Source organism: Rattus norvegicus, chromosome 2, assembly GCF_021556685.1.
Source record: "Rattus norvegicus strain SHRSP/BbbUtx chromosome 2, alternate assembly SHRSP_T2T, whole genome shotgun sequence".
In the NCBI taxonomy this organism is placed as follows: Eukaryota; Metazoa; Chordata; class Mammalia; order Rodentia; family Muridae; genus Rattus; species Rattus norvegicus.
This window is the reverse complement of record NC_141535.1, coordinates 122,130,571-122,158,449: the sequence shown is the minus strand read 5'-3', so window position 1 is coordinate 122,158,449 and position 27,879 is coordinate 122,130,571. Positions and strand designations below refer to the sequence as shown.

The following is a 27,879-nucleotide window of genomic DNA, read 5'->3' as shown; positions in this document are numbered from 1 at the left end:
TAACATCTGTTTTCCATTTTTATTTCATTTCCACTTGTGACCTTTGGCCTAATCTTTGTGTTTGGAAAAACACAGGAATTAAAGTTGACATTATCTCCTCTGCTTTCTGCAAGCTGCAGGCACACAGCTTCAACCTTGTGTCAAAGGCAGTCTTTACAGCCGGAGAATCGACGTGTTGACGAGGGGAGGACGAGGGGAGGAAGTTCCACAACGTGCGAGCCACAGAGAGCAACCTATAGTGTGGAGTTCTAGGGTTCCGTCAGGGTTCCTGCATGCATGTCTGTTCTATGTCTCTGTCTGCTGTTCAAAATTGCACCAAACATTCTAGAAAAGATAAGGCATCGTTCCTTTCATAATGACAGTGACATATCTTGTCTCTAAGATGGTGACGAATGGGTGAAAAATCAGAAGATCTAAACCAACTCTAAAAGAGAGAGAGGATCCAAAATATTAAAATTAGAAAGGAAGGGGGAGATTATGGTAGACGTTGATGGAATCTCAGAGGGTCGGTAAGACATATTGATATAACATAAACATATCACACTAGTCAAGTTTCCTTAAAGAAGGAACCTAATACAGTAAGTAGTTATTACAAAAGGGATATACTAGGTTGGCTCGCACAATGTGCTGGATGCTCCAAAAGTCTCAATCTGGCACTGAATGCCTGAAGGGTTTCTGGGAAGCCAGAGCTCTTTAGTCCATGTTAGAAGCCAAAGAGGTTGGCTCCAATGTCAGCAAAGGCTAGTGACAGCTGTGACAGAGCCAGGACAGCATGGAGAGAAGGCAGGCAGGCACGTAGAGGCTCCACTCAGAAGGAGCCTCCTCTCACCTACATTAATCCTTCCAGGAAGTTCCCTCAGAGATCCACACAGAGGAGTGTCTCTTAGCTGGTTCCAGATCCGGTCAAGTTAGCATCAGATTAGACATCACATGTACTTTCCCATCAATTGGAGATTCCAGAAGAAACAGAAAGACTCTTAGACACAATAAAGCCAAGGAAGAATAAACAACTTGAGCAGTTAAGTAGCAAGCAATGAGACTGGAGCAGTAAGAAAAAGTCTCCCAAGTTGAAAAAAATCTCAGGCCCAGGTGGATTCACCACTGAATCCCATTGGACTTTTATAGAAGAACTCACAACCTGTGTTTCTCAAGCTATTGCTTAAACTACAAATAGAAGGAACATTGTCATACTCACTTTATGAAGGGAGCTTTACCTTGGGACCAGGACCAGATAAGGATAGAATGTTGGGTTGAGGGGTGGAGATTGAAGAAAAGAAAAGAGGAAGAAGAGGAGGGGAGGGAGAGATGGAGGGAAAAGGAAGGAGGAATAGTGAGAGGATGGGGAGGGGAAAATCACAGGAGAAATCTCCCTGTTAGTCATAGATGCAGAAACTCTCAAATACTTTCAAACTGAGTTCAGCTACATATCAAAAAGATTATGCACCAATACCAAGTAAGCTTCATTCCAGGAATACAAGGACACTCAAGATAAGGATAAATATATCAGTAGACACAAAGACAGAAATTGCATAATCTTCTCCGTAGGTGCAGGAAAAAAATCCCCTCATGATAAATTCCCAGAAGAAACTAGGAATAGAAGTAATGTTTCTCGACATAATAAAGGCTTTGTAAGACAACATACTTACTACATACTGCAGTTGACATTTACTGGTTGGAGGAAAACTCGAAGCTAGCAGGGTATCAGGTCAACATTCAAAGCCCAGGAGTTTCTCTACATACCAATGGTGAACATGTTGAGAAAAAAATCAGGAAAGAATCCCATTCACAAATAACAGCTTGAAAAAAATAAAATTAACCGTCTAGGGATAAACCCAATCAAAGAAGTGAAAAACATGTGCTCTGGAAGTATTTAAACACTGCAGGAAGGAACGAAGGAGGGGCTGGGGAGATGACTCATTGGGGAATGAGCTCACTACACAACAAGCATACAGAGCAGAGTTCGGAACCCTTACATTCATATACAATCGTGGAGTGTTTGCCTGCATCTGTGACCCCAGTCCTGGGGCAGCAGAAACACATGGATCCTTGAAGCTCTTTGCCCAGCCAGCCTACCTAAATCAATGAGCTCCAGGTTAAGTGAAAGACAGCTCAAAAAAAATTAAGTTGAAAAGTGATTGAAAAAGACACAGACACTGATCTTTACCATTCACAGGCAAATACATTCAAACACACACACACACACACACACACACACACACACACACATATGAACAAACTTACTTAGGCATTCACACATACACATACCTGTACATATACCACATACAAAAAAAAACCGAATACAGTAGAAGTTAGAAAGACCTCCAATATTCATGGGATAGTAGAATTTCTAATGTAGTAAAAATGACCAAAATCCATTTATAGATTTAGTGCTGTCCTCATGAAAATTCTAATAACTTTCTTCTAATAGGAAAAAACTTAAAATCCACTTAGATACACAAAATACCCTGGACAAGCAAAGTTATCTTAAGCACAAAGAGCGCTGCTGAAGGTGCCAGGTCCCTGATCTCAGAGTAAGCTACAAGGTCAAAGTAATCAACGTGGCACAATGATGGTCAGAAGCCCATAGAGCAAAGGAACCCAGGGATCCAGAAGAAAACCCACACAGCCCGAGTTACCCAGTTCTTGACAAGGACACCAAAAGCATGTAAGGCAGAGACTGCATCTCTTTAGGGCCAGTGCTGGGGAAACTGCACATCTGCGTGGAGGAGGTGGAAAATGCCTCTCACCCTTACAGAATCCAACTCAGGATTGATCAAAGACCTCCTCATGAGACCCCAAACTCTGGAACTTTTAGAATAAAGCATTTTAAGATGCAGACATAGGCATGGACTTTCTGAAACATTTTCTACTGCTCAAGAAATAACACCAGGAGCTGACAAAATAGAACGGCATGGATCTAAAGGGTTTCTGGTAGAAAAAGGAAATGGGACAGTCCACAGAACAGGGTGAAGCTTTGCTCTCTACACTTTTAACAGAGGATTAACATCCAGAATGCAGAAGAAACAAAAAGGAAAGAAAAGAGAACTCCACTAAAAACCCAAACAACCCAGTGAAAAAAAAATAGGCTAAAGGAATAAACATCAAGTGCCCAGACGATGAAGAATTAGTGACCAAAGGCTGTGAGAATGTGTTCACCACCCTTAGCCACCAGGCAAGCACAAGTTAAACCAAGTTAAAGAACACTGTGAGTCCTTACCCTGATCAGAAAGAACGAGTGACAATAGATGCTTACCAGGATGTGGGGAAAGAGACCCTTACACAGCACAGGTAGAAAGCAGTACAGAAGCATCTCAGAAAAACTGAAACTAGACCTGTGGTGTGACCCAGTTGGGTACATACCAGAAGGATGCCAACCGCAGGAGACGTCAGTATATCCATGATTATCAAGTCACTATGCACAACAACAAAGAAGAAATCGAATCGGCCTAAATGTCTATTGACAGATAAATGGTTAAGGACTATCTGATAGGAGAGCTCACCATCTGGGGCAGACTGACCAGCAGGCCCAATCCAGCTTTTCAAGTCTGCCAATCCCAACACCTACTCCATCTATGAACTGAACTGCTGGGCCATGTTGCAGTTTCCAGTGCTATTGTGACAAACGGATTTGTAATGAAGAGATGGGAAGAATGGAGGACCAGAGAGGTGCCTACATTGTGGAGAGAGGCTGCACCATGTCATTGTTGATATGCATAGTCTATACTCTTGCCTGAGGCTGTGTTGGTGTCTCTGAGCCAGGCAGCTGCTGAGAACCATGTTGGCGTCTGTGGTCCAAGTTGTGGCAAAGGACCAGATTGATCTCTGTGCTCTGTACTTCGGATTTGCTTCCTGTCTGTCTCTCTCCCTTGCTGCATCCTCTCCTTGATCACAGTTGAGAGCCGTGGCACCACACTTCAACCAGCATCACTGCATTGTCCAGAACCCTGGAGGTGAGCAATCACAGGACACTAGCCCTTACGAGGGCGACACGGTCACACACCAGAACCCAGAACCTAAAAGTATGTGAAATCAAAATGAAGGAAGGAGATGCAGAAAGGGAAAAAAGGCAAGACAGGAAGGTCCTGCTAGCCACGATACCTCCCTCTACAGGCACTGTCCCTCACTCTGCCCCAGAGACATCATCTAATACAGACAACTCTGACCAGCACAACAGCATAACTTCCTGAGTTCTCTTCTCCTCCCTGTAGACCTTTAATCTCTCCCTCCTTCCTCCCAAGATCATCTACTCCTTAGAAAACATGAGCACACAGTGCTTCACCACTGACCTCAGTGTTTTCCAGAACAGGGCTCCAGATGTCACTTTTGCTATTTCCCCACTGTTGTAAACTATCTTTGCTTGCGTCCAACATCTAGCACTGCATAAAAAAATAAACAATAAGCTCTAAGCAAATAAGGAAACTTCCATTTTGGCAGGAAGATTAGAAACTTTAGAAAAGTTTATAAAGAGCTATTTGCCTTGGGCCCGCCGATCAGAAGCGTATCTTAGGATTTATTATGTAGAAAGCGTTCAGATTAGCCTCAGCATAGTATTTTCAGTTATTGCTGAGCACAGACAACATTTCAACACAATCTTTTAAATATTTTCAGAATGAAAGAATCAATGTTTATAGTTCCAAAACAGAAATAGCGGCCTTTACAGCAGCCATTCCTAACTCTGGGTTGTTACTACTGCAGTTTTCAATCCCCGAAAACACGGGGCTTCAGCTGAACGGTTACCAGGCACTTGAGCATCTCCATGAAGTGTCTTTTTATAGCGCTTCCCCAGGGCTCAGTCAGCACCACCAGTCTACAGCCAAAGAGCAAATTCCTTCACTAGAACCATTTCTCATCCCTTAGCTTGTCTAACTCTAAGGTCTCCCAAAATAACTATCAACAAATTTCTCTGCACTTTCATCTCCAGATAATTTCATCCAACTATCCCTTTATCATGGCTTTTGTTTAGTTTTCAAGCCCAGAATTCTGAGAATGATCAAGACTACATACAGCAGAGGGGCAAGATTTCAATGCAAAGAGCATACATTCTGAGAGTTGCTTTTCTGGGTGCCGGTAAGACACCCATTATCCTTTTTGGGCCCTCCCAAAGGAAATAAAAATCCTGGAGGTTAACTTTTGCCAACCACATCTATGGTCATCTCTAGGTAGCTAAGGCACTCCTAGAAATGTCCTGAACACTCAATGCATAAGGAACAACACAAAGCCACTCTGCCATTACAATGGACAGCATGGGCACATCCCCATGAGGCCAGAGGGGAAGATGGACAGTCAGATCAGAGCCTTCTGCATTGTGCATGGGATATAAGCACAAGAAGAGATGGAGCCAGCATGCTACAGAACTGGTAACAGTATTGTCACATATGGGGGTGGGGATACAGCTCAGTTACAGTGTACTTGCCTAGTATATGTGGTACTTCGCCCTCTCCAAGAGTGAAACTAGGAATGGTAATTTTCTCTAGGCCCATGTCCACACTAGATCATGTATGATGGGAGAGCCTTCACACCATGCAATAGGTTTCCTAGCAACTCACCACCTGTACCTGTCAAGGGCCCAGAGAGCAGAAGCTTCAGGACTTGAAGACAAGAACTTAAGGGGAAACCTACTATTCGGTGCCTTTCTAGCAAAACAGTCTGACCAAAACAACTGGAAAAGGAAAGGGTTTATTTAGTTTTATACTTTCAGCTTACCATCCAAATGAAATCAGAACAGGAACCTAGAGGCAGGAACCGGCAGGCAGAGCCTGGAGGGAACAGGGAATGCTGTTCACTGCCTTGCTCCCTCTGGCTCACACTCAGTCAGCGTTCTTATATTACCCAGGAGGAACTGCCCAGGGATGGCACTGCCCACAGTGGAATGGATCATCTCATGTCAATCAACAATCAAGGCAATCTCATGTCAATCAACAATCAAGGCAATCTCATGTCAATCAACAATCAAGGCAACCTCATGTCAATCAACAATCAAGGCAATCTCATGTCAATCAACAATCAAGGCAATCTCATGTCAATCAACAATCAAGGCAATCTCATGTCAATCAACAATCAAGGCAATCTCATGTCAATCAACAATCAAGGCAATCTCATGTCAATCAACAATCAAGGCAATTTCCCACAGACATGGCCACAGGCCAATCTAATCTGAGAACTCCCTAGTGATGCTCCTTCAGGTGACTCTGGGCTGTATCGAGTTGACAGCTGAAGGTAAGACAGGTACAGTATACAGACAGGTCAGCAGAGATAATTTTAGAACAGGATAAAGTCATTCTTGGGAAAGAAAACTGACGGGGCCAAAAAAAAAATGCTGTCTGTAAGCAGGTGAAGGCAGGTAAAAGGTGAGTTGTCAGAGAGACAGAGAGACAGAAGAGACAGAGGAGGAGATGGAGAGGACACAAGATGGAATCTATGGGAGAAGAAGAGGAGCCAGAACCACACAGCCCTGGGAGCCATAAGCATTGGGCATTTCTTAGATAGATGGTTAAATAATAAGTAGGGAGCGTTTGCCCCATCAAGGTGTGCAGCTTGTGTTTATGTCAATTAAGTTTTGAGTCCATTGTGTGGGCTTTTTGTGAGTTCAGAATTTACTGATATAAAACTGACTGATAAATTACAAGCATCCAGAGTTTTGATTTTACTGGGTTACGAGGATTTGTGACAGCGAACCATGGGACAAGGGGGTGGATGGCTGGGGATGTGAGCAGAATCTTCCGTGAGTGAGTGGCAGGTTGGGGACCATGGAGACTACTGCTGGGTAAATGTTCAAAAACCTCTGAGCTAACACAACACAGAGATTCTTATGCATCCCTGCTGATCACTGCACATTGACAATAGTAAGATAGAAACTGGATCTGGGTGTTTGTCACAAGTAAGTGGGCAGTGTTTCATGCAGCCATAAAGAAAAATGAAATCAGGACATTTTCAGAAAAATAGACGCGACTGGAAGTCATTATATTCAGTGCAACAGTCTAGGCTCAGAAAGGGAGACAAATACCACACACATTTTCTCTTACATGCATAATCTAGATTAAAAATTATATATGTGTGTATTCATGCATGTGTACTTAAAGGAATGTGTACATGTCATGAAATTAAAAAGAGGTCCTTAAAAGGGAGGAAGGGATCTTAAGTGAAGCAGAAAGGGGGTAATAAGAAAACTGAAGGGAGGAGACAAAGGAGAAGTAATGAGAGCAGAGAAAGCACAATGAAGTGCCATGAAAAGGCCCCATGCTTTGCATACTAAGCTAAAAAAACAGTTAAGGGGGCTGGAGAGATGGTACAGCAGTCTGCAACTCCATCACCATTCTTACAAGGAACCTGGATGCAATTCCTAGCATCCCAGCCAGTCAGGCAGCTCACAGCCACTTGTAACCTCAGCTCCAGGGAGCCTAGCATCCTCTTTTGGCATCCTTACATCCCTGCATACACACACACACATACACACACACACACACACACACACACACTCACACACATACGCACATACCACACATACATACACACAAACACACACACAAATACACACACACCACATACACACAAACACATATGCACACTCACACAAACACACACATCACATACATACACACAAACACATATACACACTCACACACACACAGACCACATACATACATACATACATACATACATACATACATACATACAAAGACACTGCACACAGACACACACACACACACAGACACACACACACACACACACACATGCACCACATATCAGTTGGTCAGCTCCTTCAATGGCTACTCTCCACACTAGCCTGTGTTTGACTGTCCAGTGACACAAACAGAAACTGGGTGTGCTGCTCAGTCCTAATTGTGACAGACCAGCAAATAGTGACCACTTGGCCAGTTTAGGAAATCTGAGTCACATTAACACTTGTCCAGTTCGATTACAACATTTGCCTTTAAAAATGTTTTATTGCTCTGACGTTGAATAGTTTAACACGATTTTCCAGCCCAAGGATGATAATTTGATTACCTTGGCCACTGACTAATTATATAACAAAATTTCAGGATGGACAGAGACTTTCAGAAAAACAAAAACCAAAAATCACTGTATTACTATGTACTTGACTGACTCTTGAATGTGGCCGTGGAATTAAAGTCTTGCTGCCTTAGCAGTGGTAAGAGAAAGTACTTCTCAATGAAAACACAGAATCAGTAACTAATCCAGTTCTAGCTTTGCTATGTCATGGAATTAGTATGATTGGGGGGGGCACTCATTTGATTTGGGGGGAACCCTGATTTGTTCTTTACAGTATGAAAGCAGTTGTTTTCAGGCCATTTTGAGCAGCTGTCTGCAGTTCTCAGATGGGACAGGCAGTCAGGGAGCTGTGTAGAAACGTAAGCATCTAGATCCTTACTTCTTTAGTAATCAGTACCCTTGCCTCAAACTAAGAAAGCAGCCAACTGCAATTCTGATCCTCTGTTGCTTTGAAAACATAATAACCTAATTTTTAAAACCTTTCAAATTTGAAATGAAAGCCACATACCATTTTCGAATCACCTTTTCTCCTATGGCTCTCGCACATGGTTCTTCAAGAGTGCTAGCTAACCCCCTCCCTTTGAACACCCTGTGTATGACAGATGTTTACGGACTGGCTTGTCCCTCACACAAATGGCTGTGCTCAGTGATGTCGATGTAACTTGGTCACCTACTTCTCTCTTAAGACTAAACAGAGAGTTTTTAAAGTTTGCAACAACTGCAAACCCCTGCATCTCTGTTTAGTCTGTCTAGCCTGAAGTGTTGAAGAGTCCCAAGACAACATGTTCAGAGCCACAGCGGAGGACCACAAGAGGAAGAACACGGAGGCCACAAGAGTGCAGGGGCATCGTGAGCAGAATGGCTCCATGCTGACTATCTTTAGCTTTTCTCACCTTCAAGGGGAATCACCTACTGTGGTCTGTTTTGTTGTAATCTCTTTATTGTGGCCTGATGGACATACAGAATGCTGTATATGTTTGATGTCTGCAACTTGAAGGATCTGAAGGTGTTTATACCCGTAGAACCATCCTTTCCTGAGCTATAACCCTGCCAGTTACCTCCAGGGTTCCCAGTCACCTTCTTGGTTATCTTGCATCTGTGCGGTAAGTATATTGAACACGAGGTCTACCTTCTTAGCATACTTTCAGCAATCGGTGCATTGCTGTAAATGTCCATACAGTGTACATGTCAGAAAGAAGGCATTCCCCCAGCCTGACCTCCAGGACTCAGTGCCAGCAGACATCAGACACACCATCACCTACTGCCACCAGGTGAGGCGCATTTCCACTCTCACCACTAACTCTGTGTTTTCCTAGGCTATGTGAACACCCTTTAAAGGCCTGACATCCTGACTCTCTGTTCCTTCTCACTGTCTCTGCCTTCAGGTCTGCCTGTCTCTCTCTCTCATGACCCCTCTCCGAGACAGATTCCTCCCCAAATTTTAACTTCTTGCACGAGACATTGCATGGTGTGATCTCTTAGCGGCACACCTTGGCCCCGACCTGCCAATGTACTCTGCCACTAAATTGTAACAGTACATAACCCTAACATTTATTCATCTTCTGTTGAGAAAGCCCCATATCTTTCGTGGTCTAAGGAAAGAACCGTGAAATCTCTGCTTCTGTGAGTGCCCCTGTTTGGCCATCTATGATGCCATGTTGTGTTGTGTATCTGTCCCAACTGTGTCTCAGGTCATACAGCACAATGCCCTGTGGGATTTCCCATGTTGTTAGATTGTAGGTTTCTTTTTTAAAGCCCGAGTAATTGTCCTTTGTGTGTAGGACCATTTCCCTTGCCGGTTCATCTGTCAATGGACAGTTCAAGTTGCTTCTGCATCTTGGATTCTGTAAAACATGATGCAGTGAGCCCAGGGTACAGGTAACTTTAACTCTCGTTTTGATTTATTTCAGTATGAACCCATAACCAAGTCTGTGGTAGCTCTGGTTGTCAATTTTCTGAGGAGCCTTCATCCTGTTTACCACAGTAAACCATGGCTGCACCAAATTATATTTCCACTAATACATCCTCATCACCTCGTGATGATTAGCTTTTCCTTTATTAACAACTTTTGGCTCATAATGTCAGAGGTCTTATTTCATAGTTGATAGGCCCCACTGCTTCTAGTCCAATGACAAGACCTCACCTCGTATTCGAGGGCACAGAGGGGCCAAGCCATTCACCTCATGACAAGAAGTAGTAAAAAGGGAGCATCCTGCTGAATCCCTGAGACGCACAGCCCAGTGACTAAAGATCTAGAAGACTTCCTACTGCGCCCGCTTTTCGAAGTTCCCATCATCTTCTGGTAGCACCCTTGGGCCCTTGGGAACATTCTTGATGTAAACTGCAGCCCTGACACTTGCTGCCTCCTGCTTTGTTGCAAATTACTTCCTTGGGAGATTCTTAGTATGTTCTGTGCTGCCCATAATAACTCAAGGAAGGAAGGAATAAAAAAAAATAAAAGCCATAAATAACTGTCTTACCCCATTAGGAATACTATCAAATCACCATAAATGGAGTGGCTTAGGAACAGAGGAAAAAGCTCTTAGAGTTCTGGAGACTATGGAATCCAAGATCAAGCTGTGGGTAAATTGGGTGTGTGGTCCATATATGGAAGCTTCTCACTGGAGGACATCTCTCAGGCATCTTCTATGAGGGTACTAACCCAGTCCCTGGAGATTCCTCCTAGGGACCAAATGCCTCTCACAGGCCTGCTTCCCACTGTGGGCTGCTTGGAGATGAGGGCGTAAACATGAGACTGGGTTGAAGGAGTGGACACAAAGCACTCAGAAAACAGCAAGGCTTGCGGCCATTCAGCCAGTGTTACACATAAGAAATAGCCGATTTGTGGTGGTTAACATCAACTTCTAAAAATAAAAACAAACAAGGCCTTTAGTTTCAGACAGAAACCGATGGAAAGGCTAAGCAAACGTCAAATGCACTTCCCATGTCTTTCCCAGCTCATAGCTATTATATCTTTAGATGCCCGTTCGTTCCCCAACAAGCTCTGCTTGCAAAATGCAGACAAAGCTTCAGCTGCACAATGAGCTGTAACTGTGGTAGCATCACCAGGCCTGTGTTCTTCTGAAAACGGGCATGGGCCGGCACGGGTACCCCTCACTCACCATGCACTGAGGGTCACTTCTGGCACAAGTGCCCTATTCCTGCCAGAATAACTTAAAGACAAACAAAAGCCTTAAAAACAAACAAAAGTCACACAGATGGTTTATCTTACATCACTAGAATTTAAAATCTCCTATGACCTTCACTGGGCAAAAATCAAGGTTCCAGTTCCTCTACATTTCTTCCTGCAAGCCAGAGGGGAGACCCTATTTTCCTGCCTTTCTTGGCTTCTCGAGGCTCCCCGAGTTCTACAGTGGGCAGCCTCCTTGCTTCATCTTCAACATCAGCACAATCTAATCTCTGTCATCTTCCACCCACCTGCCATCTCTGTCTCTGAGGGCGGCAAGAAGTCTCGAAGCTTTAAGTACTGGTGAGGCTAGATTAGCCCCCAGGCAGGATCCGACGACACTCTCTTCCTCAGTGATACCTACAGAGTTCCCCTTCGGCCCTGTAAGACTACACATGTGTAGTTTCTGAATGTTAGCATGTGAGAATGTTAGCTCTCTATGAGAGCCATTGTTTTAACCATCACATTGTTTAAATTTTGCAACCAAATTGTGGTTGGGCAGGGGAGGCTTACGGGTGCAAGTGTGGCTTAAACCAGCATCTCCCTTGCATGTTGCTTGCTTTGTTCTGTCCGTGTAAACCTGCCATGTCCCTTCTCCCTTACTATATCACAAACCAGCCTCATGATTCATGCATTTTTCAATCTGTCTGCCTTTCCCTCCTCAATCCAGGGTGCTCTGCTCTAATGAACCTGGAAGAAACCCTGACAGGAGGATTCTTCCCAGACAAGCAGTAATCAGTCTTCACTGGCCCTGAATAGGACCTCCTAGGGTCATAAAATCATACATGTAAAGTATTGATAAATTTCAGACCTGGGACAAAGGACTGAGGTACATACTAGCATCCAGGTTCTCCCAGAATGCCTCAGGCCCTACTTGTTACAGGGCATGCCTGGCATATCCTGCCTTCTACTCTAAATTTTCCAGGCCAGAGGCTGCCCTTCCCCCAGAAATTTTTTCCTATATAATCCAGACAATTTGGTCTCTCCTCTCTCTCTCTCTCTCTCTCTCTCTCTCTCTCTCTCTCTCTCTCTCTGTCTTTTCTTCCTCCCCTGCATGTGCACATTCTTTATCTCTTTCTCTTCCCCTCCCCCTGTCTCCCTCCCCATGCCCTCCTCCTTTCTTTCGGACCAGTGGACCCACCTGAGAACTGCTTCCCAACAAGCCTGCCTTTATATTCTCTGGTCTAGCTAGAATTGATTCATTTCACTGAGGGACCATTTGGTACCATTGAAATTGACAAAATTAATAAATGGCCATTTACTCTTCTCAGATTAAAACATGCCCATTTATGAAAAGAATAAAGGTTCAAATATATCAGAAAAAAGAACTTCATTTGAAAATTAAGTGGGTCAAAATAACATAGGGTTTGAACATAAACTTCCCCCATAGGATCATGCATTTGAACACTGAGGCACCAGCTGGGGGCACTGTTCTGGAAGATGGTAGAGCCTTTGGGAAGTCGAGCCTTGCTGGTGAAGTTGGCCTTGCCATTTGACAGCTAAGCCCTACTTCCGGTTAGTCCTCTGCTTCCTCACTGCAGACATGAAGTGAGCAGCCACCTCAGGTGCCACAAGAGTGGATTGTGTCCCTTCTTAGACTTCAGGCCAAAATAAACTCTCCCTCCCTCCCTTCAGCTGCTTCTCCTCAGGTGTTTGGTCACAGCAATAGGAAGGACAGCTTCTACAAGTGGATATAAAACTTGCTTTTAATCTGCCAAAAAGTAGAAACCAGGCGTGGGTGGCTCAGAACAATAACTTTCAGCTTAGCGTAGAAACTAAAGGTCAAAGAGTGAAGTAATGTGTGACAGACAAGAGAGGCCAACTGCAAAGCAGGAAGCGCTTAGGACTAGACAAATAATCCTTGCACTCTAGTTGAGTAGGCCAAAATGTCCTAATTTAGCCACATGCTGGCCCATAACAGGAGAGGTGGAGTTCTTAGAATCATAGTTCCTCGGATTGTAATTTTAAGGCTGGATCCTGGAACCATTTTCAATACTTATACTTGTCTGTCCATGTTTGTTTGACAAGTGTCCTCTTGGCTCTTGTCCTATGCAGAGCTTCCTGCTACATAACTCAAGACTGCCTCTTGGAGAATGAAAATCAAAACCAATGACTACAGCACTCAGTGTCTTAGAAATCCAGGCCCTGTCAGGGCCCTAAACTCATCACACCAACAGTTCCGTTCCTAAGCGCCATGGTCTCCTTTCTGTTGCACAAGCAACTTTGGTTATCTCCATTCCTGAAGACCTCACTGTTGCTTCTTCCAGAAGACTCTCTTCTTATCCTTTCCCAGGTTGGCTCTTTTCTGTGTTAACTGTGTTCCACCGTGGCCCTCATCTCGGTGACCCCCACAATGCCCGAAGCCCTGTATAAAGTCACTTCATCCTAACCCCTTTGGTATTTGCAAGTCTTTGGTTAAGTCTTTGTCTGGGGTTTGTTTGGCCTTTACATCCACGTACATCGATGGACCGATGTAATAGATGTCATTGTGCCTCTTCAACGTATGCATTCAGCATTGTATCCGTACATACCCATTGCCTTTTCTTGTCATCCTACCACATATCCACAGGTACAAACATATACATGCACACACATGATAAATAATTAAAAGCATTTAGACTAAAATGTGAAGTCAGTGGTGCTGTATTTCATTTGACCTAATATGTCCATGCTGGTAGGTTGGGTTTGTTTGCTTGTTTGTTTGTTTTTGCTTTGTTTTGTTTTGTTGTTTTGCTTTTGTCAACTTACACAGACTAAGGTGATCTGGGAAAAAGGAATGCCAATGAAGGAGCTGTTTCCATCAGATAGACCTGTGGACAAGTCTCTGGGGACACTGCCTTGATTAATACTTGATGTAGGAGGTCCTCAGACCACTTCAGGTACTTCAGGCACGTGGTGTTGGATAGCATAAAGGACTGTGGTCAGCATGGGTAAGTCACATAAAGCTTTTATTCCCCTACTTGCTTCTAGTGAACATTTTAACCATCATATTTTAATCATCACAGCAATAGAAAGCAGTTACCAAAATGTTACCATTTTCATGCACAAGTTCAGTTGATTTCAGTGTGTTGGGCTTCCACTCATTACCTGTGCTTAGATGCCAAGCAGCCTTTATGTGGCCAATAGCTACCATGTCCCACAGTGCTGATTTAGACACATTGAATACGCCTCTGGACAGCCTGGCTTATCACAAAATCTCACAGACTATTTAATTTTTAATGTCAGGAGGAAACTTGTGAATCAATTGTTACTACCAACAGCCAGTAACTGAGGGAAACTTTAAAACATCACTAATATGAAGGGCTGTCTCCATTTATCACAAAGCCACTGCCTGTTGGTGGGTTCATGGTTATATATTTTCTACAGTGGGACTGACTCTGTCAATGACTCATCTATCTGAAGAACCTACACAGTGTGTGTGGAGGTGCGACCGGGGATGGCATTGGCAGCTGCTTTGGCTATCATGACATAGTGGTTATTGGTAAGAAGGCTTTGCCCATGAATGCAGGAAGTACACAGCAAAACATTTCTACCAAGTGGGCTTCAGAGTCTTTCTAGGATGCTGAACAGCCAAGAAACTGCAACAGCCTGGACTGGAAACTCAGCACGGAAGGACGGTAGGATGAAGCATCTCTAACTTTAGTTCGCAGGTCTCTGAGCCTAATGGTTTGATCAGTCCTGAGTTTCTGGACTATGAGCCTGAGACACACTCAGTCTTTCCCATCAGGAATCTTTAATTCTGTTATTTACGCATCAGCTACTTTTGTCAGCTCAAGGGGGGGGGGAATTTAAGACCAAAAAACAAAACAAACAAACCAACAACAACAAAAAACCCACTAAATTCTGCACTAATGTTTTATGTTCACATTCTGTTAGGAATCTCCCCTTCTCTTCCCCTAGGAGCCTTCCCCACTTAGCCAGGAATGCAGCAAAGCGCCAGCCCACAGCCCCTGTAAAGCAGAGAAGGCATGGCCCCTTGAAGCATGAGTTAGTGCTGACCTCTGTAAGGGTGTATTTAACCTCTTAAAAATATTGCTAGTTCCTAAAATCTCCATTGTACTGCAATCAATAAATCACTGATATCCCCGCTGGGAGGGAAACTTCCGGAGGTTTCAAAGGCCAGGCCAGAGAGGAGTAGCAAACAACAGTTTCTCACAGACCAACGATTAGAACATCTGCCCGCATCCTCTATGCCTGTTAAGATGTTTACTCAGTTCATTGTAGGCAGAACGTGGGGGTCCCTCGGTGTTTTTTGTTTTTACTCCCACGATAGGAATTCAATAACAGCCCTAACCCAGGGCCAGCTCCCTCACCTGTCACTTAGCAACTTGTCTTTTTAAAGAGCGTATAAGAAATGGCACTTTGTCAGACTCAGATGGTGTGTGATGAATGACGATGGTCAGAAAAAAAATTGTGCCGTCTGTGGGACGGGAAAGTCAATGATGTCACCGGTGAGCTGTCTGGGACGTTCTAGGGTTTCATGATCCAGTCGATCATGAAGGAAAAAAAGAAGAAGAAAGAAAAGAAAAACAAAAACAAACAAAACAAAGAGGCAGCCATCTCAAGGACCCGCAGCTCCACTTGGATTCTCTACCAGAGTTTGCAATGTGCATTCCTTAACTTTTCTGGCCTTGCCTTTCCCAGTGTGAGTTTTACCCAGGAATGGGCAGGGATAACCTTTGGCTGTTTCCTCGGCCTCAGAAATGTTTCTCAGTGGCATGCAAGCACATAAGAATCTTGAACACATGCTTAGCCTTTCAGTCCCACAAACCCATCCCCTAGCAAACAAATAAGGAGTGAAATACGTCACTGATGCTATTTTAATCTTCACTAATTCTGACTTCTGAGTGTAAGTTCAGTGGCCATGGATAATAGGGAAAGCCGAAGCGAGAAGCTGGGACGGTGACCGGCAAGGTCTGCTGCACCCAACAGTCACTGAAAGGCACACACGTTAACAGTGTATTCTAGACCACTGGGGCTTTAAGAGAGGAAATGGAGAGGAAAAAGAATACCAGAGATGAACGTCAAGATCAGTTTACCATCCACTATTCAAACCGAAATTTCGGAACTTCCTCAAAGGTAAACATGACCAAAGAGTAAATTTGGTTTGCTAAATGTTCTGCCAAAAGTAATTAATTAGCCTTCTAAGATCTGGAAGCCTTCTTTATCCCTCTCCCTTCTTAAGAACTGCTACCCATTGCTGAATGGCCATGAGGACATGTTCTGAATCTCAGGAGCAGCGGTACGGCTGAGTAATATTCCATTGTGTAGATATACTACATTATCTTTATCCATTCTTCAGTTGAGGGACATGTAGGTTGTTCCTAATTTCTGGCTATTTTGAATAAAGCTGTTCATAGGAACATGGTTGAGCAAATGTCCTTGTGGGATGATGGAGCATCTTTTCGGGATATACCTAAGAGTAGTATAGAAGTCCCACACCTGTGGAACCCAGCCCGCAGCAGCTCTCTGCTCCCAAACCCCATGGGAGAGAGACCTCACCACCTGGTCAGGTGGGCACTCCTGAGGCTGCAGAGCAGAGGAGACCACCAACACTGCCCACCCCTGCCCACATCCCTGGCCCAAGAGGAAAATGTATAAGGCCTCTGGGTTCCCGTAGGGGAGGGCCCAGGAGCGGCAGGACCCCTGCGCCTGAGACACTGCCGGAACCTGAAGGAAACAGACCGGATAAAGAGTTCTCTGCACCCAAATCCCGTGGGAGGGAGAGCTAAAACTACAGAGAGGCAGACACGCCTGGGAAACCAGAAGAGACTGCACTCTGCGCACATCCAGACGCCAGAGGAAAACACCAAACGCCATCTGGAACCCTGGTGCACGGAGGCTCCCGGAAAGAGCGGCGCAGATCTTCTCCGTTGTTGCCGCCGAGGAGAGGACTTAGGCAGTACCCTACGAGCACACTTGAGCCTCGGAACCTCAGGTAGGACCAACTTTTCCCCTGCAAGTGACCTGCCTGGTGAAGTCAAGACACAGGCCCACAGGAACAGCTGAAGACCTGTAGAGAGGAAAAACTACACGCCCGAAAGCAGAACACTCTGTCCCCATAACTGACTGAAAGAAAACAGGAAAACAGGTCTACAGCACTCCTGACACACAGGCTTATAGGACAGTCTAGCCACTGTCAGAAATAGCAGAACAAAGTAACACTAGAGATAATCTGATGGTGGGAGGCAAGCACAGGAGCCCAAGCAACAGAAACCAAGACTACATGGCATCATCGGAGCCCAATTCTCCAACCAAAATAAACATGGAATATCCAAACACACCAGAAAAGCAAGATCTAGTTTCAAAATCATATTTGATCATGATGCTGGAGGACTTCAAGAAAGACGTGAAGAACTCCCTTAGAGAACAAGTAGAAGCCTACAGAGAGGAATCGCAAAAATGCCTGAAAGAATTCCAGGAAAACACAATCAAACAGTTGAAGGAATTAAAAATGGAAATAGAAGCAATCCAGAAAGAACACATGGAAACAACCCTGGATATAGAAAATCAAAAGAAGAGACAAGGAGCTGTAGACAGAAGCCTCACCAACAGAATACAAGAGATGGAAGAGAGAATCTCGGGAGCAGAAGATTCCCTAGAAATCATTGACTCAACTGTCAAAGATAATGTAAAGCAGAAAAAGCTACTGGTCCAAAACATACAGGAAATCCAGGACTCAATGAGAAGATCAAACCTAAGGATAATAGGTATAGAAGAGAGTGAAGACTCCCAGCTCAAAGGACCAGTAAATATCTTCAACAAAATCATAGAAGAAAACTTCCCTAACCTAAAAAAAGAGATACCCATAGACATACAAGAAGCCTACAGAACTCCAAATAGATTGGACCAGAAAAGAAACACCTCCCGTCACATAATAGTCAAAACACCAAACACACAAAATAAAGAAAGAATATTAAAAGCAGTAAGGGAAAAAGGTCAAGTAACATATGAAGGCAGACCTATCAGAATCACACCAGACTTCTCGCCAGAAACTAGGAAGACCAGAAGATCCTGGACTGATATCATACAAACCCTAAGAGAACACAAATGCCAGCCCAGGTTACTGTATCCTGCAAAACTCTCAATTAACATAGATGGAGAAACCAAGATATTCCATGACAAAAAAAAATTTACACAATATCTTTCTACAAATCCAGCACTACAAAGGATAATAAATGGTAAAGCCCAACATAAGGAGGCAAGCTATAACCTAGAAGAAGCAAGAAACTAATCGTCTTGGCAACAAAACAAAGAGAATGAAAGCACACAAACATAACCTCACATCCAAATATGAATATAACGGGAAGCAATAATCACTATTCCTTAATATCTCTCAACATCAATGGCCTCAACTCCCCAATAAAAAGACATAGATTAACAAACTGGATACGCAACGAGGACCCTGCATTCTGCTGCCTACAGGAAACACACCTCAGAGACAAAGACAGACATTACCTCAGAGTGAAAGGCTGGAAAACAATTTTCCAAGCAAATGGTCAGAAGAAGCAAGCTGGAGTAGCCATTCTAATATCAAATAAAATCAATTTTCAATTAAAAGTCATCAAAAAGGATAAGGAAGGACACTTCATATTCATCAAAGGAAAAATCCACCAAGATGAACTCTCAATCCTAAATATCTATGCCCCAAATACAAGGGCACCTACATACGTAAAAGAAACCTTACTAAAGCTCAAAACACACATTGCACCTCACACAATAATAGTGGGAGATTTCAACACCCCATTCTCATCAATGGACAGATCATGGAAACAGAAATTAAACAGTGATGTAGACAGACTAAGAGAAGTCATGAGCCAAATGGACTTAACGGATATTTATAGAACATTCTATCCTAAAGCAAAAGGATATACTTTCTTCTCAGTTCCTCATGGTACTTTCTCCAAAATTGACCATATAATTGGTAAAAAAACGGGACTCAACAGGTACAGAAAGATAGAAATAATTCCATGCATGCTATCGGACCACCATGGCCTAAAACTGGTCTTCAATAACAATCAAGGAAGAATGCCCACATATACTTGGAAATTGAACAATGCTCTACTCAATGATAACCTGGTCAAGGAAGAAATAAAGAAAGAAATTAAAAACTTTTTAGAATTTAATGAAAATGAAGGTACAACATACCCAAACTTATGGGACACAATGAAAGCTGTGCTAAGAGGAAAACTCATAGCGCTGAGTGCCTGCAGAAAGAAACAGGAAAGAGCATATGTCAGCAGCTTGACAGCACACCTAAAAGCTCTAGAGCAAAAAGAAGCAAATACACCCAGGAGGAGTAGAAGGCAGGAAATAATCAAACTCAGAGCTGAAATCAACCAAGTAGAAACAAAAAGGACCATAGAAAGAATCAACAGAACCAAAAGTTGGTTCTTTGAGAAAATCAACAAGATAGATAAACCCTTAGCCAGACTAACGAGAGGACCCAGAGAGTGTGTCCAAATTAACAAAATCAGAAATGAAAAGGGAGACATAACTACAGATTCAGAGGAAATTCAAAAAATCATCAGATCTTACTATAAAAGCCTATATTCAACAAAACTTGAAAATCTTCAGGAAATGGACAATTTCCTAGACAAATATCAGGTACCGAAGTTAAATCAGGAACAGATAAACCAGTTAAACAACCCCATAACTCCTAAGGAAATAGAAGCAGTCATTAAAGGTCTCCCAACCAAAAAGAGCCCAGGTCCAGATGGGTTTAGTGCAGAATTCTATCAAACCTTCATAGAAGACCTCATACCAATATTATCCAAACTATTCCACAAAATTGAAACAGATGGATCACTATAGAATACCTTCTACGAAGCCACAATTACTCTTATACCTAAACCACACAAAGACCTAACAAAGAAAGAGAACTTCAGACCAATTTCCCTTATGAATATCGACGCAAAAATACTCAATAAAATTCTGGCAAACCAAATCCAAGAGCACATCAAAACAATCATCCACCATGACCAAGTAGCCTTCATCCCAGGCATGCAGGGATGGTTTAATATACGGAAAACCATCAACGTGATCCATTATATAAACAAACTGAAAGAACAGAACCACATGATCATTTCATTAGATGCTGAGAAAGCATTTGACAAAATTCAACACCCCTTCATGATAAAAGTCCTGGAAAGAATAGGAATTCAAGGCCCATACCTAAACATAGTAAAAGCCATATACAGCAAACCAGTTGCTAACATTAAACTAAATGCAGAGAAACTTGAAGCAATCCCACTAAAATCAGGGACTAGACAAGGCTGCCCACTCTCTCCCTACTTATTCAATATAGTTCTTGAAGTTCTAGCCAGAGCAATCAGACAACAAAAGGAGTTCAAGGGGATACAGATCGGAAAAGAAGAAGTCAAAATATCACTATTTGCAGATGATATGATAGTTTATTTAAGTGATCCCAAAAGTTCCACCAGAGAACTACTAAAGCTGATAAACAACTTCAGCAAAGTGGCTGGGTATAAAATTAACTCAAATAAATCAGTAGCCTTCCTCTACACAAAAGAGAAACAAGCCCAGAAAGAAATTAGGAAAACGACACCCTTCATAATAGACCCAAATAATATAAAGTACCTCGGTGTGACTTTAACCAAGCAAGTAAAAGATCTGTACAATAAGAACTTCAAGACACTGAAGAGAGAAACTGAAGAAGACCCCAGAAGATGGAAAGATCTCCCATGCTCATGGATTGGCAGGATTAATATAGTAAAAATGGCCATTTTACCAAAAGCAATCTACAGATTCAATGCAATCCCCATCAAAATACCAATCCAATTCTTCAAAGAGTTAGACAGAACAATTTGCAAATTCATCTGGAATAACAAAAAACCCAGGATAGCTAAAGCTATCCTCAACAATAAAAGGACTTCAGGGGGAATCACTATCCCTGAACTCAAGCAGTATTACAGAGCAATAGTGATAAAAACTGCATGGTATTGGTACAGAGACAGACAGATAGACCAATGGAATAGAATTGAAGACCCAGAAATGAACTCACACACCTATGGTCACTTGATTTTTGACAAAGGAGCCAAAACCATCCAATGGAAAAAAGATAGCATTTTCAGCAAATGGTGCTGGTTCAACTGGAGGTCAACATGTAGAAGAATGCAGATTGATCCATGCTTATCACCCTGTACAAAGCTTAAGTCCAAGTGGATCAAGGACCTCCACATCAAACCTGATAGACTCAAACTAATAGAAGAAAACCTAGGGAAGCATCTGGAACACATGGGCATGGGAAAAAATTTCCTGAACAAAACACCAATGGCTTATGCTCTAAGATCAAGAATCGACAAATGGGATGTCATAAAACTGCAAAGCTTCTGTAAGGCAAAGGACACTGTGGTTAGGACAAATCGGCAACCAACAGATTGGGAAAAGATCTTTACCAATCCTACAACAGATAGAGGCCTTATATCCAAAATATACAAAGAACTCAAGAAGTTAGACCGCAGGGAGACAAATAACCCTATTAAAAATGGGGTTCAGAGCTAAACAAAGAATTCACAGCTGAGGAATGCCGAATGGCTGAGCAACACCTAAAGAAATGTTCAACATCTTTAGTCATAAGGGAAATGCAAATCAAAACAACCCTGAGATTTCCCCTCACACCAGTGAGAATGGCTAAGATCAAAAACTCAGGGGACAGCAGATGCTGGCGAGGATGCGGAGAAAGAGGAACACTCCTCCATTGTTGGTGGGATTGCAGACTGGTACAACCATTCTGGAAATCAGTCTGGAGGATCCTCAGAAAATTGGACATTGAACTGCCTGAGGATCCAGCTATACCTCTCTTGGGCATATACCCAAAAGATGCCCCAACATATAAAAAAGACACGTGCTCCACTATGTTCATCGCAGCCTTATTTATAATAGCCAGAAGCTGGAAAGAACCCAGATGCCCTTCAACAGAGGAATGGATACAGAAAATGTGGTACATCTACACAATGGAATATTACTCAGCTATCAAAAACAACAACTTTATGAAATTCGTAGGCAAATGGTTGGAACTGGAAAACATCATCCTGAGTGAGCTAACCCAAACACGGAAAGACATACATGGTATGCACTCACTGATAAGTGGCTATTAGCCCAAATGCTTGAATTACCCTAGATGCCTAGAACAAATGAAACTCAAGACGGATGATCAAAATGTGAATGCTTCACTCCTTCTCTAAAAGGGGAACAAGAATACCCTTGGCAGGGAAGAGAGAGGCAAAGATTAAAACAGAGACTGTAGGAACTCCCATTCAGAGCCTGCCCCACATGTGGCCCATACATATACAGCCACCCAATTAGACAAGATGGATGAAGCAAAGAAGTGCAGACCGACAGGAGCCAGATGTAGATCTCTCCTGAGAGACACAGCCAGAATACAGCAAATACAGAGGCGAATGCCAGCAGCAAACCACTGAACTGAGAATAGGACCCCCGTTGAAGGAATCAGAGAAAGAACTGGAAGAGCTTGAAGGGGCTCGAGACCCCATATATACAACAATGCCAAGCAACCAGAGAGCTTCCAGGGACTAAGCCACTACCTAAAGACTATGCATGGACTGACCCTGGACTCTGACCTCATAGGTAGCAATGAATATCCTAGTAAGAGCACCAGTGGAAGGGGAAGCCCTGGGTCCTGCTAAGACTGAACCCCCAGTGAACTAGACTGGTGGGGGGAGGGTGGCAATGGGGGGAGTGTTGGGAGGGGAACACCCATAAGGAAGGGGAGGGGGGAGGGGGATATTTGCCCGGAAACCAAAGAATTATTATTAAGTATTAAATAAATTAAAAAAAAATAAAAAATAAAAAAAATTTAAAAAAAGAGTAGTATAGCTGCATCTTGAGGAACAACTATTGCCAATCTTCTGAGAAACCCCCATCCCATGAGCAAGAACCAATCTCTGACACTGCTAATGATACTCTAGTATGCTTGCAGACAGGAACCTATCATAACTGTCCTCAGAGAGGATCCGCCTAGCAGCTAAGGGTAAGAGATGCAGAAACCCACAGCCAAACAATAGATGGAGCTCAGGGGTCTTATGGAAGAGTTTGAAAAGGGATTAAGGAAGAGAACAGGAACTCCACAGGAAGACCAACAGAGTATACTAACCTGGGCCTTTGGAGATTCCCAGAGACTGAGTCACCAGCTAAAGATGGCGCACAGGCTGGACCTAGGCCCCCTGCAAATATGTAACAGGTCCGCAGCTTGGTCATATGCAGGTTCCCCAACAACTCGAGGCAAGGGCTGTCCCTGAGTCTGTTGCCTGCCTACCTGTGGATCCTGTGCCTCTAAATGGAGCACCTTGTCTGGCTTCAGTGGGAGATTATGCACAGTATCACAGCAACTTGATGTGCAGGGAGGGAGGTGTTAGGGGGTGACAGCCAGAGGGGGGCTTCCCCTTCTCCAAAGAGAAAGAAAAATTGGGGGGGGGTTGTGTGAGGAAATACTGGGAAGAGAGGAAAGGCTGACAATGGATTGTAAAGTGAATAAAGAAATAAATTTTAAAAAAGAAAATATCCATGAACTAAAATGATGTTGAAAAAAATGTTCCACAAAAACCCTTTACCATTCTTCAAAAGCTAACATGTGTACTTCAGGAAGAATTTTAAAATTTGTGTATTATGCTAAAATTACTGTGTGTGGGCTTCTTAGGACTGTGTGTGTTACTATTGTTATGAGCCATTGGTTTTCCTGTTGGCAAAATAGAATTGTATTAATGTCACTTTTTTTCTTGGCGAAGCCACGTGCCCCAGAAAATACACCAAGCTAGACAGTTTATGCATATGAATCCTGGATATGTGGCTGAGTCAGCTTAACATAAAATAGACAGGATTTCTTCCAAGCTAATCCAGTATGGCTCTGACTGCTAAAATGTAAGACTGGAAAGCATTACAATTCAGTTTGTTATAATCTGGACTTGGCCAAAATGATGCAATTTTAACAATAGTGATCATTAAATCAAGATATGGTCATGCGTCAAGATAGTAGTTCAGCAGTTCCCAGAAGTTCTGCACCTCTAATGTTCACGGGACTCTCTTCCATGAAGTTACCAGAGTCAACAAAAGGTAGAATGATCGCTGGGGTATAGTTAAGTGGATGCTATTTCTATTTTTCCACCCTGGACTCTTCCCCCAAGCAAGCACCTTGAGCAAGTTTCTGTGCTCACAGATCAATGAAAGATCGAGTCTGGAGAGATGGTGCAGAGGTTAGGAGTACGAGCTGCTCCTGCAGAGGACCCAAGCTCAGCTGCCAGCACCTGCATGGTGGCTCACAACCATCTGCAACTCCAGTGTCAGAGAATCTAGTGTCCTCTTCTGGTCTCTGCCAACCCCAGGCACATATGTGGTATGCACGTAATCAAACTCTCATACGACGCATTGAATAAGTTTCTTTTTAAGTACAATTAAAAGGGAAAAATGGTATTGCTAGAGCTGCAATTTAGAAAAACAGCACGGGGTTCTAAAGTTAGACTTGAAGCTTTGCGATGAGTGTCCCTCAACTGTCCTGTCTGTGTTTAGCACCTTTAGAGCAGTCTATAGACCTGCCAGGTATTACAACACTCACAAGGTTACCTCAGCACTTCCTATCAAAATGGCTCTGTTGCTAAGGCACTCGCCTTGCAAGCACTAGGACCTGGGTTTGATATCCCGAGCACACATAACAAAGCTGGGTGTGGTGGTATGCCCCAGCAATCCCGATGCTGGGAATGACAGGAAGACCCCTGAGGCTGCTCACTGGCTATCTGGGTGAGCCCCAGATCAGTAGCAGCCCCGCCTCCAAACAAAAAGTGGAATGTACCTGAGAAACTATATCCAAGGTCATACTTTACCTTCCACACATAGGCACAAATATTCAGAAGCATTGTCCCCCAACACACACACACACACACACACACACACACACACACACACACACACACACATACACACACACAAACGAATTAATTATATCTTATGTCCAAACAAAAGTTTTCACAGAAATCTGCTTATCATTTATGTCCATTGTGCCCTAGAATGCTCCTTAGACCAGCCAGTCCACTGTCAGTGGATATAGAAAGAAAATCTCCACTTTTTTACCAAATAGGTCATGGTCATCCTGTGGGCCCAGCCTAGTCTGAAGTGATTCTGAAGGGCAGAGCGCCATGCTTTGTAGACCTAGGAGAACCATTTTGAAGGGTAGTACATGCTTCATTAGAAGGACATGGCAGCACAGGTATATACACACAAGACAGGATCCCAGCAGAGGCGCCATTGAGAACACACAGAAACATTTGGGTATCAGTTCCTCTGCTAAAGGCTTGAGACTGAGTTACCCTTAGACTCTAAGTGCAGGAGGATGATTTGAAAGAAGTCTAGTCTGAACACCCATTACCAGTTACGTTGAAAGGTGTCGTACACCGCTCTCACACTATCAGAACACAGATCATCCCAGGAAGTACCACCCAGGTCGAGCGTGTATGCAGAGGTCTCTGTAGATTATTTAATAATGTGAACTCATTTTCTACCAGATAATTCAAACTGGGTACAGGTAAACCCAAGGACCACCACCATCCACCACATCAATGACCATGCTCTAGTTGTCTTGAGCCTGCATCAAGTTTTACTTTTAATGAAGGGCTAACTACCTTCCTGGTCTGTTTGGTTTAATCTTTTCCTTTACAAAATCACTTCAGTGACTGTGCTCCATCAGCACAGGGCTCGAGTGCCTTGTCAGCCCTCCTGTAGTAGTTTGCTGGGATTTCCAAATATTCTGAAAGGCAGAAATCGTTTCAATACTCTGACCCTGAGAGCTTGGCTTATCTAATATACTCAAACCCTGGTTCCCTTCCTCAGTACTGAAAACAACAACATCCTCTTAAAAGGAGAGTTTTGGGGTCCAAAAATGTAAATCCTTAATGTTTATATCTGACCATAGGCAATATGAAATATCTAGTAATGACTTGACATGATTTCTGTACTGTGAAAGCACAAATACATGCATGTATATGTATCTATATAGTTTTACACACATACATGCAGAGCTGGGTGTGGTGGTAAACAAAATCTTACATTTGGAAAGTAGAGGTACGCACAGGTATCCCTAGAGACCAGAAGGGGGAATTGGGTCCCCTAGCTGAAGCCAGAGGCAGGTGTGAGCGCTCAGATGCTGGGAACTTATCCCAGGTCTTCTGCAAAAGCAGCAAATGCTATTGACTACTGAGCCATCTCTCTAATTCTGCTCTTCAACTACTCCTCATCTTCTCCTGTGAAACACAAATCCTTCTTGGTAGCATATGGCCTCTTCTACCAGCTCTCAAATGGCCTTGGCAGATCGAGGCCTTCTCAAAGACTGTGGAATCACGAGGCCACACCTCCAGGAAAGATACATCCCATGACTTGGTCTACCCAACAAACTATTCAACACTGGGTTTTACTCACAGCCAACACTGAGCCTTTGCAGTTGAAGAGTGTGCTTATTTAAAAGATGACATTAGTAAGTCCAAAGTATGAGTGTTCAGTTCTGCTTCATGCCCCATAGATTATCCAAAAACATTATCAAAAAGCTGACAGGGTGTTCCAGTCTGAACACCCATTACAGTTAACTTTGGTCAGTGTCTCACATACCACTGTTACAGTATCAGAACACAGATCATCCCAGGAAACACCACTCATTTAGAGTGTGTCTATGTAGGTTATTTTGTAATATGAACTAGCTTTTTATTCTTAAAAAGGCAGATGATTAAGACAACCACTCCACCACAGATCAGCCATCTAGAGTCTTCTCTAACCTGAGGGGCTTCCTTCCATGCCTCAAGTGGAAGGAAACATTTTTATTGTCTTCCTCCTGTTTTACTTTGTTAGGAAAAAGATTTACGCAAATGAAATATATCTGAGGGCCAATGAAGAATTAATTCTGCAAGCGATTAGCATGGCAAACACTTGTTTCAATTTAATGGAAAATTCTCAGTTTTAAACAGTCTGTTCAGTGGTTCCCAGGAGGCGGGCCTGATGTTTCACAACACATACTGGTTCTCTGTGATCCTGGGGAAAATGTTTCTAGACTCCCAGGCGATGGCTAAAATTGGGTCTGTTAGCAGCACTGAACTCTATCCTTCCTATACATCCCTCTGATTGCATTTAATTTATAAGTTAACCATAATGAGAAATCAGTGACATCAGCTGCCCTAGTTAGCTTTAACTGTTGACTTGACAGAGCCTAGAGACATTGATAGAAGAATCTTCAACTGAGAAACTGACTAAATCAAATTGGCCTATAGACATGACTGTAGGTGATTACCTTGATTATTCATTAATGAAGGAAGGCCCTGCTCACTGTAGGCAGTACCATTCCCTAGGCAAGAGTGATGGCGATGTATAAGAAAGCTAGCTGAGCATAAGCCCATTAGCAAGAGATGAAGCCAGCTAGCAAGCAGCACGGCACCCGATTCTGCTCCTGCTTCAATTTCTGTCTTAATTTTTCTCAGGATGGACTGCGACTTGGTAGATGAAACCAGCCCTTTCCTGCACTGCTCTCAGTCAAGGCATCCCATCACAGCAGCAGGGAATAAAATAAGAACAAAACTAGAACAGTTGCCATAATAAAATTGAGCACTTGTAAGGATGTGCTATCTTAAATTTACCCACAATGTCCCTAGGATCACTCAGACACAAGCTCT

At 43.2% G+C, this 27,879-nt stretch overlaps 1 long non-coding RNA gene across 3 annotated transcripts in view; it reads right to left on the bottom strand.

Moving 5' to 3' along the window:
- Nucleotides 1-27,879, bottom strand: part of LOC108350243 (uncharacterized) — a 302,908-nt gene that overhangs the window by 50,918 nt on the left and 224,111 nt on the right. The gene's annotated exons all lie outside the window — the stretch shown is intronic.